General features: G+C 43.6%; 1 protein-coding gene across 2 annotated transcripts in view; it reads left to right on the forward strand.

Annotated features, from left to right (window-relative positions):
- The first annotated feature begins 1443 nt into the window (after positions 1 to 1443).
- RASGEF1A (RasGEF domain family member 1A) overlaps positions 1444 to 12134 on the forward strand; it is a 133202-nt gene continuing 122511 nt past the window's right edge. Inside the window, exon 1 of one of the 2 annotated variants that reach the window (XM_015866100.3) lies at positions 1444 to 1656. The gene's annotated coding sequence lies outside the window, so the exon portion shown is untranslated. The remainder of the gene's footprint in view (positions 1657 to 12134) is intronic. The other variant, XM_015866105.3, reaches the window with a different exon arrangement.

Consider the following 12134-nt stretch of genomic DNA (forward strand, 5'->3'; position numbering starts at 1 on the left):
ACCAAATAATGCTGCATTAACAGGTCATGGATACCCCCGAAATGATGTCTGACAAACACCCTTCCTCACACAACTCTTGCAATATCAGGTTGTACTCAAATTAGAAATGGCCCTATATCACTACTCATACAAAGGAACATCCCCAAAGAAAGAGCAGTGATGCCCCGAAGCCAAGCCAGGCTTGGTGTTGACTGGCCCTTTCTCCTGAGCCACTCACTTGGGGTCATACTATAATGAGAGTGGGATTTGCAAAGAGTCGACCCAGTTTTCCCTGAGGGTTATAAAGAACAGTGCTACAGAAAGAAAGATTTTAAGCAAATGCATATGTACCTTATTGTTTTTTGCTAGGTGATGCTGTCAACAGCAACAAATAAGTTCAGCTAAGCAAAGGCGCATGGCTCAGGTTCACACCTGCAGGCAGTTCATGGGATTACTGAGCACCCTGCATGCAATACTAAGTAGACAGAAAATGAATCAGCACAGGAGAAATGAGACCACATTTCCTCCAAGAGTCATTACAGTTTAGGAGAACACTTCCACCAAACACAGATGCATCAACAGGTAATTAATATAACTTCAGATTTGTATTCAAGGTGAAGCTCATGCCCAGCACCAGGTCTTTCTCTTCTCCCACCTGACCATTTTCATTGAAGTCTATTACACAGCTAATCCATGCACAATTCCAGGTGACTCCTAAAAGACCTGGAGCTCCGTGTAAAGATGGTCTACATGCAGTTGGTTCACCCTAATGATGCACTTCTTCATGCAGTATGCCTAGTTTTACTGAAAGCTCATCGGCAGAAATGGGTCTACGTCCATAGACTTTACGTGTCCTAAATCTTGTCGGAAACTGAAATGTGTGCCAGTTAATAGAGATTAAGGCCATCACATTCATGCTGCAGGAGATACAGAAACTGAAATAGCACCCCTTTAGGAGATGATAGGTGTGACCCTCCTTAAGACCCTACAGTGAATATTTTGAGTAAAGAGCCTTTCAGAGTCCACACACACCTTCCATACCCACCCTGTGACAGAGGATACGAGCAAGCACAGAGCTGAGAGAGCCTAAATACCTCTCCCTCTACCCTGAGTGACACCCATTACTTTCAGCAAACATCACTTTCTGTGGTACTCATTTACTAACAAACAAAGAAACCAAAATCACTCGTAGAAGCTCTTTCAGAGAGAATTACGTGCACAAGAAGGGAGTACCCAGTAAAGCGTCCTAACAGTGCTTTGGAGACCCAGCATGACCAGAACGGAGCAGCGTTTCCCCGCTACGGCACCAACTTTTTACCGTCGGGAATCACTCCGGGAAGCCCAGGAAGGGCGCTGCCCTCCGCACCCGGGGGCGGCCACCGCAGGTCGAAGGGACTTTCCTTAAGGACGGGCGGACGCTCCGCACGGCCCCGCCTCGCCTCCCCCCCCTCCCGGCCCTCGGCTCCGGCTCCCCCCCCACCACCCGCCGCCGGCTGCGGAATGGGCGGCTCTGGCTGCGGGCGGCCGGCGGCTGGCACACGGCGGAGGCAGCCGCAGCCGGTGCGAGGAGCGAGCCCACCCTGCCGCTGAGGATGACGCGCGGGGCCCCGGCGCTGACCTCCCTCGTGCCGGCCGCGGACCGAGAGCAGCCGAGGAGCCGCGCGGGGCGAGAGCACGGTAAGCACGGCAAGCACGGCCACGCGCTGCATGAGCGGAACCGCGCCGGCTCCGCTACGCGGTTCGACCCCGGCCGCCTCCTGGACGGGACCCCCGGCGCAGGGCCCCGGTACGGCTCAGAGGTCTGGGGATGGAGCCCAGCCGGGTGCAGAGCGAGGCGGGGATCTCCTGCTCTGCCTGCAGGGAGGTGCTTTGAGCCTTCCCTGCGCTGGGAAAGCTCCGCAGCCGTGAGCGGCTGCACTTGTGTTTCTTACGCGTTACACATTGCTTTGCTGCAACAGCGTGTTATGAGTTGACTTTTCAACGATGCATTTACGAATTGCATCGGAAACCTACAGCGGCGCCGTGCTAGTAAAAGGAGTCTACGCAAGGACGGGGTCAGGTCCCTGCGCTGAGAGCACGGGGAGGGGAGGAGGTACCTGCAGGCAGCCGCCCACACCCACGAGCAGGTGATCCGGGGGAACTGGTAGGGCGGTGACGGACCCCTCCCCTTCGTTACTGCCCCCCATGCAGTCTCCGAAACGACTGTTTCAGAGAACCTCATGCACTCTGGTAGGTTGCGACGGGAAGAGGCAGAACCGGTTCAGATGGCAGCAAGGATTCTACCCTCTTTTTCTGTTGGGAATGTGGAACGATCCTTCCACTTGTTAAAAGGAGGAAGCAGGGAGCGGTAACAGTTACAGAGGCTTTTGTGCGTTGCCATTGCTTCCAAGGGAAGTAACTCTACCTTGCCGTTCCGAGGACAGATCTCTGCCACTCTGTCTTTAAGCACTCCTCAGGCTGTTTAAATGACTCGCTATTTACCGCATACAAGCTCTTTCTCACTTGCTACTGTAGCACATGCCATAATCTCTGGGGTCTGAACAGCTATTTTTGACCCGTCTGGCTGATGCTTAGAATACAAAATTAACCTATTCACAAGTTGGGTTTTTCCTTCTCCTCTCTTCAGAGACATCATTATATTAGTAGTTCCCATCAGTACTGCTCCTTCCAGGTGCAATCTTGGTCTATTAAGACAATCCATAGTGATAACAATTCATGTAACTTGGCAACAAGAGCTAAAAAAATATAGAGTTATATCCATCACACATGCAAACCTTGTATCACTCTGCCCCACACTCAGCAAATTAAACCCTGGAGATAACCAGTGCTCTGGACTCGCAGACCACTTGGTTGACTATCATTAGCCTGGCTTGACGACTGTCCTAATTACACAAGTCAAAGACTGCAGGAAACAGCTGCAAAGTCAGCACATGTGCAAGGAGCTGTCTGGAAAGCAGCAATACATGCTTTATTTGAGAGTTGTTTGTTGCTACAAGGGTTTTTAAGGAAAAGTATGGCTTTTAGCACAGTTGTTGGAAAAGCAGTCTGGCTATAGGTTAGGTGCTCTGGATTGCACCATTCTTTGGAGTTCTCTTGCCTTTTTGTGCAGGTTCCTTTGTAGTGCAGTATTTTTACTTCAGTAAACAAACAGGCACTTCCAGTGCTGTTTAGCTGTGAACAAGCTCTTGGCTTCATTTACTAGTGAGCTGGGAGCCCATCAAGAGGAAAATAAGTTGTGCTGTTAATGCAGAGAGGTCAGCACAGTGCTGCTATTTGCTTCATTCCTGCTAGGTGATCCACCAGCAGTCTGACTGGGTGGTCAGGAGACTTAAGGCAGCACCATAACTCCTACACAGGGATCTCAGTAGAGAGTTCCCATAAGACACAGGGGAATCTGCTCAGGACTAAAAAGGCTTGAGCATCCATAACCTAAACCCAAACCTGTATCTATCTGGGGCTAGGTGGCGGCTCTTATGGGTAGCAGGGGGTGCCCCAGCTTTGAGAACCACGTCTTACCTGGCAGCTCACCTTCACAGGCCAGAGTAGGGAGGCAGAAGCTTTGCTTGCTGTGGTTAGATAAGTGGATTTAGTTTTACAACTGATATCATTTGGAAAAGATTAAGGTTCTCTCAAGTTCCTCAGCTTAAAAAAATCAGCTTAAACAGAAGCTGCTTCACTTCAGTTCTCACTTCTACAGATTTCACTTGGAAGTAAAACCCTGTCCAGTGATGAAGAGCTCTAAAATCAACCAGGTTTTATAAATCAGAAACATAGAAACATATCAACTCTACCTAGCAACTTCTAGGAAGGTATCTCCATCTCAGACACTTGATCAAGCATGCTGTCCTGCACACAGCTGTACAAACACATGCAAAATGTCATTCTCCACTGCAGCCTGCCCATTTCACTCCTTTCAGAGCTCCCTGTTAATGGTCCTGTGACTCAGGCAACAGTTGCACAGCTCATTGCATGCTGAACAGTCAAGATTACCTCCTCCTCAGTGCACCGTATTTAGTTAATAGGTAAAGTGTCTACAGGTAACATTTTGAACAACAAAATGGTGTTCTTCAGTTGCATAGGACACAAGCACTGCTTTTAGAACAGTGAACATTTGGCACACTCGCTGTTGCCTTCCAGCAACTACTTGGAACGCAGTCACAAATGAAGTTCAAATCTTATCTTAGTCCAAGGCACAAGTATTCACAGAGATGAAAGAAAGGCATGTACACTATGCAAAACAGGCATCCAGGCATCCAGTCCTTATGATTGGACATAACATTTATATGAGAGCATTTTGACAGCACAAAGGTAGTGGTTTTCAATTAAAAGAGGGTCAGTTTAAATGGGGTTTAAGATAAATAATTTAAGTGATGAAGCACTGGCACAGGATGCTGAGAGAGCTGTGGGTGCCCCACCCCTGGAGATGCTCAGAGCCAAGTTGGATGGGGCCCGGGGCAGCCTGAGCTGGTGGGTGGCAGCCCTGCCATGGCAGGAGGTTGAGAACTGAGTAGGCTTTAATGTCCCTTCCAACCCAAACTGTTCTTTGATTCCATTAGTTTATTGCTATTATTATTTGAATATTAAGGAAGCTTTAAAATTAGGAATGAGTTAGTGAATCAGATGGAGGGCTATTATTGCTTTCTTTGCTTTGAGCTTTTACTTTCCTCATCAAACCTGACCATACTGTTAACAATGTTTATTACTCCATTAGCATTTAAAACTTTGACCACACGCACCAGTGAAGAGCAACAACCAACTCAACCATAAAGGCCTATGTAAGAAATGCAAATGGGTTTGGAAAGTAGTGTCAGAACCTGATATGTGTATAAATCACTACATTCACTGCAATCACAGCTGACTTTTAACAGACTTGGTTAAAATACAGTCAGGAGCACTCTGTTCATATTTGATTATTTTGTTGGGGCAAATCATTTTTCCTTGAATATCTGTATTGTTTACTTATTTCTAAGAGGGATTTTTTTGTTCTCTCAGATAAGGGACAGTAGTTTCCAAGGCATAACTTAAGTCCATTCTTAATGTAAGAACAATATTACGTTTACTGGGAAGTATCTTGTCCCATACTTCTGTGCTTTGTCTTATAGTTTGGACTTGTGACAGCTGATGTCTTTCAACAACTGAGACATCATAAAGATCTATTTTTCTTCCCTTCATTAACATTTCGAGTGTCTCTTCACTCAATATCAGCTTACTTGTCTGTTTTCCTGTCATTGTAATTAAATCTCCAAAATAAGGAATCAAAATATGCTAGTCATGTATTTCCTTCAGTTTTTGAGGCACTGTGGTTATTGAGTTATTTGAGGTTTTACTAATGCAGCTACTGAAACTGTTGATACAAAAGGAGGCTTGAAGTCTGTATCAATATGTGACTTGAAACCATACAGCAAAGGACAGATTTGTGTACAGCAGCGGTACTGGAATTTTATAGAGTAAGCCCAGTGTATCAAGATATACAAAGGCACAAACAAAATATGGTGGAAACAGCATGAGCCATACCTCTAGAAGACTTCTTTCCATCTTTCACAATGAAATAACTCAAGTTTTTTCCACACACCAGGCATTGCGCACAAGTCCATGTGCTGTGCCCATGTATGTACATATGGCTATCTGACATCTTAACAGTGCCAGGTGCAAGAACTGCAATAAATAAATAAAAATAAATAAAAATCCTTAAACAGAAATATAAGTGCAGTTTCACAAAGTGTACTTGGCCATTTTGATCAATGAAAATAGGAGTCTCACATAAATACAAGGTGGAAGCTTTGAGCAGTCTAGCCTACCTTTAGCTACTAAAGCTGCTACAAATTCTGCCTTGCTTACAAACATCCTCACAACTTGACCATTGCCACCATGTTATATCTACTATATTGAATGAGAATATATGAACCTTTTTGATTAGGATACACGAGAGCATCACTCTTCCTCAGTGTTAACCAGTGTGTGACAAGCCTACTATTGTTACTCTTGTGACAAGTCCAAGACAAGAGTTTCAAGTACGAGCAACCCACTTCGGTGTCCTGTAGCTGCTTTGATGGCTCTAGTTACACTTTGTGTGCACTGTACACAGTGCAAATTTATCTTCACCTCCTTCCCTGTGGTCTTGCAACCAATGGACACAAAAAGGCTATGAACAGACCTAAGAAAAGATATCCCCCCAGAATTCCCTGCTCTGCCTTTTTGTCAGTCAAATCTTCCTTTTCTCCTGCATCCTCTCTATGATGATGAATCCAAACAAACTCCATTAAACCAGTAGGTTCTCAGCTGAACTACCCAATCTAGAAGTCACCCTGTAAACCTCCATGTCACAGTACAACTAACACCTCCAGACCCTGCTGCATCCAGAAACAGTTCAAGTTTCCTTCCATGGAGTGCCATGAAGCAGAACCCTCTCCCAGGGGAGATCAGAACCTTGTCATTCACTGCCCTCAAAGGCTGTGACCGAGCAGACTTGTGAACATATAGCACATAAGACAAAGACAAGACAACTTAGGAATTGCAGAAAACAGCTATTATGAGAGCTGCTTTGAAAGTAATGCCTTATTTTATTATGTTGGCCTATGATGTCAGAGGCACACGTTGATGTGTGTAGAAGAAAATGAACGTTGATGAACACATTGATGCAGCAGTAGAAAATGAACCTTTCTACCAGTATTCCATTACATGCTGTTGCTGCATGACAGATGGCAGCAAAGGGGCACTCTAACAAAATGGTGTCTGACATGGATGTGTGTGTGAAGCAAAGGTGTGTCACAGAATTCCTCCATGTGGAAAAAATGGCATCCGTGGACATGTAACAACCCTTGCTGAATGTTTTGGGAGACCAAACAACAGATGTGAGCACAGTGAGACGGTGGGTGGTGCATTTCAGCAATGGCAACAGGGAGTCAGCTCCACTGGTGCAGATTTTTGAGTGCTGCTTCATGGCTGGCAAAAATGCATGGCTAATGGTGGTGACTGTGTTTAAAAGCAGTGTTCTGTAACTGGGAATTTGCTCTCTCAAATAGTGTTAGCGTGCTCTTTATAATTGTCGTAGTTCCCACGGAAATAGATAGGAGGCATTACTTTTGGAGCTGCCAACATACTTCATAGTCGCTAGCTTTACTACAAAGGGAAGGAAGCAATAGTGAAAAGCTCATACTTCTAAGAAAGCCAAGTAATTCTACATCTAGTTTCTTCACCAGGGAAATGGAAGAAAGAGTTACTTAAAACAGCAATCTGTGGTCTGAAATATTAACCTGACAGCCATGTTTATCTTCCGTGAAACAGCTTTAATGATGCTGTTTATGCCTTTACATTTTTTCTCATTGTTTTGCTCACTATTCTCTGTTGCCACTGATATTATTACACTTTCAGCATTACTAATAAAACAATTACTGATCCTCTCTGCTGTTTAATGGGTTTGAAACCTCCAGAGTTGAAAATAATTAAGTTGGATATTTGTGCTTGCATTGAAGTTTGATGAAAAAAGCAAAGAAAGAAACCAAACACCCAGCAAAGATCCATAATAAAGCCAAATGGGACTACTGAATTATCGAGCCCAGCTTCCATTGTAGCACACTATTTCATTCAGTTTACCTGTGCCAGACTTGCTATCTTGTATAGGTAAGTCTGTTGCTATAAAAATAGATTCAAATCTTGAAAATGATAACACGAGCTGTCAATGCAGGCCATTTTAACTCCTGATCACAACAGAGAAGGATTATTCCCATCTGCCTCCATGCTTAACTCACACCAGCCTGCCCTGCTTCGGAATGTACGACTACCTGAGCGTGGGAATTTGATCTCAAAACTCATCTGCCACAAAAAGCTAAAAGAAACTTCTGAAAGAAAGGGAAAAGCAATGACTAAACATGAGCTAGGATCCAATACAGATGACTGGCACTTCTACCACTTGAACATGCTTCCCAAGTTGTTGTTAATCCCAGAACTCCGAGGAGAACCTCAACATCATTTTACTTCTCCTTTCTTTTGTTTTTTGTGCCTGAAACTTTTAACTTTTTGTTCATCACACTGTTCCTAAGTATACCATAAAGGGGAAAAATAACATCTGCTAGTTAATATAAATCAAAAGGTTATCAGTGCTGTACCTCAGAAAGCAGATGTCAACGATAATTCTCTTTGTCCACTCAAATGGTGTGAATAAAGTTGTTAGGAGCCAAATGCATACATGCTGTTATGGATTCCAAAACTGAAAAGACAGCACAGGAGAGACAATAGCCCTGGCAAAGCACTCTGATAGGATTTAATGACACATAAAACTCAGCTCCCTTAGCAAGACTATACAGTCCTTAATCAGCCTGGAAAAGCATTTGCAGCATTGCTTCTGCTGATGACTAAATGTACACAACTGAGGGGAAGAGGCAGGGGTAGAGTGGATTGGCAAATAAGGGCATGAAGTGGGAATAAGGAGAAGGAAAAGGGGAAGAGCCAAGAAAATAACTACAAATGGCATGAAATAAATTGGCAAATAGAATTTGTAAATGGTTTTACAGACGCCCTATCTCCTAAACAGGGTTGTCCTATTGCCAGCCCCATAGGTGGGCACTAAAATAGAAGTCTTGAGATGCAGACCTTCCTCCTTCTGCAGGAATCAGGCATCTGCATGTTCAGCCCTTTTGCAGTGAATACAGGTGTAAAATCTGCCAGAGGGCTGGGTTAGTTCTGGAGCAGATAGAGGGGAAAAAAGAGACTGTTCTCAACATCCTATTAGTATACAGCTGCATTACAAAATCAATTCAACTTCATATCCCTGTCAATCATTGTTCTGAAGTACTGCAAGACAAATGGATTTTCTCTGTGGCAACGGGATAGAGAACATGAATTTCAAGTCTTCTGGTGGACAGTTCAATATCCATACAGTTGTCTTGTCAAATCAGCAGAACATATGGTGCCTTTTAGTCTCCCAGTGCTAGTACACGAGAGTGGGCATCCAGAAGCAGCAGGGACGGGGGATTTGGTGATGCGAAAAGGAAAGACCTAAGAATGATCACTGAAATACTGAAAACATGGTGCTTACATCTCCTTAAATTACTGAAACAGGAGAAATCTGTGCACACTGCTGAGGAAAGGAGTTAACAAGGGGAAGAAGCGTGGATGCTACTGCATCACTGGTATAAAAACAGGGCTGCAGAGCTAGGTGGGGATTTGGGCTTCATCTACTGGGACTCAGAGCCGTGCTAAATTATGCCAACCTCTTTCCCTGAGCATCTTTGATATGCCAGATCCGGGCCTCCTACATCAAGTATCCTGCTGGGAATGGGAAATGCTGTGATGTTACTGAGCACTTTAAGAAAGGAAAAGTCCATAGAAAAATAACCAGATGCATAGGGTTTAATCTATCATCAAATCTATAGTTGCTAAATAACAGCATATCCTCAGATCTGTACTCACAGCATCTAATATCCCTTTCGTATACCACTTGATTTGTTTTGATGGCCAGAAATCTGTTCCTCCGCTTGAACTTGGGAAACAATTTATTTTCTGAGGTGAAAAATAACAAGACACAGCAGAAACATCCCAGTCCTCCTGTTGTAAATAGGGCAATCAGCGGTTCAAACGTTGAGCCCTCTTTCAGAAACCTACAAGCACAACAGCACAACTGAAACTGCTCAGAGGCTGGGACCTAAATGAGTTTGTTTCTCTAGAAGCACTCACAAAGGAATTTAGAAAACTTATAAATCTTAAAATGAATCTTATTTCACAATTCTTAACCAACACAGATAGTAGAGAGGTCTTTATCTTTCCACCCCCCTCTTCATTCACCATTTATGTGGTTCTACTGACCAGTTGCCGAAGGTAAAACCATGACACCAATCTAAGTAAAAACCTTTTTTTTTTTTAGTGTATTAACATGTATTCCTGGTTACAAGAAGCGCATGCTACTTCTATGGTGTGTGGAAGCTCATTTAATAATTAAATACATTTAACTGTTAAATAACTTTTTCCCTTCTTCCTTCAACATTAGATGCTTCCAGGACAGTAGCTGTAAGCTGGGGGCCATGATTTCAACCTTGGGCAGGAGGAAGCTTGACACCATATTTACTGGCTTACTACAGTACACTATTGAGTTTGTTAAGCTCAGTGGGAGACTTGTGCCTGTGAGCTACCCTGCATGGGCTGGAGACAGGCAGCAGAGAGAAGAAAATCAGGTTGCAAATGATGTGTGCCAGAGAGGGGTTGGAAGAAGTGAGGGCACAAAGTCCCAGATCCTCTACTCTGGAACATGGGCCCATGTCCCAAAAGATTTATCTCAGCCTGCTGCAATCAGTCCCATCTAATTGCTTTCGTATGCATAAATACATGGCTTTCACTACCCAGCTCTCACCTCTTATCACTGCTACAGACTGACTCTGCAAATTGCCATCTCTTGCCTAGGCCTCTGTGAATACAAATAACTAAATATGTCTGCAGTAAGCCAGGCAGCTGACTCCAGGGTTTTAAAGGTCAATAATTTCTTTTTAAAAATCAATAGATTTGTAACAAGCTACTAGAAACTTCCAGACTAAAAGCGGGCTTCAATGGACAATCCAATGGGGCATTTAATCCAAGCTGCATGAATTTTAACAGCACTCACACTTGTCAGTTTTCCTATTGCAGGAAAGCCCAGCACAAGCTATGAGGAATTCTGAGGATTAATTCTGTTCTCTTCTAGGAAGTTACCATTTCATCATTCCCTATTCACAGCTTATCACATACAATGGATGCTATTCAAGAGCAACTACTCAGGTGCATTAAAAAAGGAGAAGTGTGTAAGCAGTAGCTAAACAATGGCATTTCACTGTGTCATATGGAACAGGCACGGTGTTGTGCAGAGTTGCCCTGAAAAGAAGGCTTGCTTTCACAGCTCATTCCTCCCTCTCTCCAGCTGTTGCTGCTAAAGTCATCGCTTTCTTTTTTTGTCTTTAGAAAAGGATTGTCTGTAGTCAAATAAAAAAAAAAAAAAAAAAGGAAGGCCTAATTTTATCCCTCCTCCCTTTGGATTCATGTTTGTACAATAAATATCTGAACAAAGTCACTCGCCTTTCCTAGAAACCATTTGGTTAAGTAGATGTAATGTATTTAATTAACTATTTATTGTCCTAAACTTTCACATCATAATGAGAGCTACTTGAGCTCATTCAAAACTAGCAGGGTTGGGAAATGCTTTTGATGCAAAGGAATTTAGGTAATTCGATTGCCCTTTGTATTTCTCGCTGTGACCACAAGCAGTAATAACCCACAGTAACCACTGCCTGAACAAAAAGACAGAAAACCTTTAAGGAAAGGTTATAGCAGGTTATCTCTCATGCAACCTAGAATAGCCTTGAAGAGCAGCAAGAAAATAGCTGCATGCTTTGTCCTTGGTTAAGGTTTTCTGAGGCACCGAGGCAAGCCTCAGCTATTCCTTTGTAAAAGAGGCTGGTGGAAAATAGGCTAGGGAGTCATGCAGGCCCCACAGGAACCTAGCTAGCTTCCTAAAATTAGGTCAGCACCAATACAAAATTAGATGCAGCGTTCTGCTGACCCAACCAAAAGGAGGAGGAGCCATTTTTAATCAAGAATTCTTCAGGGTAATTTTAGATTGTGCTGGAAGTCACCAAGTACAAGCCACAAACTTGCTCAGTGTTAGCTACTCTGTTCCGCCAGCATCTGCTGGCGCTCATTTGAAGCCCAAGCATGGACAAGAACTTAGAAATTAAGTAAGAGGGCCAAAGCATGCAGTATTATTTAAATAATTAAACTCTGTACTTAGAGGGCATTCAGAGTGAGAGTTATTTACTGAAATTCATTTCTCAGGTAAATTAGCAGATGAAATTGCCTCAAGCTTCTCAAAGTGAATGTTCAAAACACAGTAAAGTCAAGATATTAATTACAATAAATACAACGTATCAAGCTTAGAACACAAAACAGTGCTCTGGAACAACAGTTTCCTGAAATCAGTTCTAACTATCTTTTGTCTTACAACTCAGTCTCCCTAGATCAGGGATCAACTCATACAAACATCAGAACTCCCAGGAATAGCATCATCATCATATGAATGTGCAGTTATAGCACATGTGGCAGTCGTAACGAGTAATAAATTACTAATATGCATACTGTTTTGTGACAGGCTGCTGTGAAGCACATCATTCCCAGATGCACTGGGAATCTCAAGTGCC

The sequence above is a fragment of the Coturnix japonica genome, chromosome 8 (assembly GCF_054131305.1).
Source record: "Coturnix japonica strain WE chromosome 8, WE-NBRP24, whole genome shotgun sequence".
Classification (NCBI taxonomy): domain Eukaryota; kingdom Metazoa; phylum Chordata; class Aves; order Galliformes; family Phasianidae; genus Coturnix; species Coturnix japonica.